A 1,221-nucleotide genomic window follows, 5' to 3' on the forward strand; every position below is an offset into this window, starting at 1 on the left:
TGTGTGTGTGTGTATGTGAGTGTGCCTGCGTGTGTTTGTGTGTGGTGGAGATGGGGCGAGAAAAGAGGCGCGTTTTTAAATTGTTCTCCGTCTGTTATGTTTATTTGTACATTATTATCTATTTATCTACTTCCTCATTCATCTTTAATTTCTTTTTCGGAGGGCGGTGGATCTTCACTAAAGTTTGTTTTTCTCGTCAGCTGTTAGTTTAATCACACTTGTCTCAAAACATTATGATCTTTTGTTTCGATTTAAGGATAGGAGACTATTTCAACTTAAAGGATAATCATCGCTTACACGGAAAACGGGTTTGTCAAAGACAGAAATTATGCTATAAACTATGAATATGGTAGTGTACGTGCATTGTCTTAAGGTTGTAGATATACCTGTAAAGTTATTAAATCTGATAGTAGTGCATTATTGTGGGGGTGCGGAGGCGGAGCGGTTAGTGCGCTCGTCTTCAAAGCGGAAAGTCCGGGTTTGAGCCTCGGTTCGGACACGGAATTTTTTCGTTCATTCCTACCCACCCAGCTGTAATGGGTACCTGACTTCGAGTTGGGGAAGTAAAGGCAGCGTGGAAAGGAACTGGCCACCCTAACACAATACATGTATGCCGAAGGCCTTGGAAGGTGTCTCACTAACAAGGCAACCCTCTATGTCCGGATCGTAAGCGGGAACTACTTTACTTTTAGTACACTATTGAATCTCACTTTATGACAATATTGAGCTGCCTGATTCAGAATGATAGAGAATCTTTTCTTTCACGTAAGAGTTCATGAGCGTGTTACCATAATTTAGATTTTGTCTACTCATATGCATTTCTACCTTTTAAGTTGGAAGAAAATAAAAGAGTATATTTTTAATAGGTATTTTACTGCTACTGAATTACAGTGATTAAAGTTGTGTTATAATTGATCTATACATTTAATGACGTGACAGAAACAAAAGTATTTTTTCGCAATGATTCACACAGGGAGAAAAACAAGGTCCAAAAAGATCCACTGAAGTAAGAGTAAATACTCCATATGCCGCACACCTGAGAAAGAATATTTACGTGTGTTATTGCAACGAGAGATGGTGGTGCTGCTGCTGCTGGTGGTACGTATGTGTGTGTGTGTGAGTGTGTGTGTGTGTGTGTGTGTGTGAGAGAGAGAGAGAGAGAGAGAGAGAGTGTGTGTGTGTGTGTGTGTGTGTGTGTGTGTGTGTGTGTGTGTGTGTGTG

This window comes from Aplysia californica, unplaced genomic scaffold, assembly GCF_000002075.1.
Source record: "Aplysia californica isolate F4 #8 unplaced genomic scaffold, AplCal3.0 scaffold00449, whole genome shotgun sequence".
Classification (NCBI taxonomy): Eukaryota; Metazoa; Mollusca; class Gastropoda; order Aplysiida; family Aplysiidae; genus Aplysia; species Aplysia californica.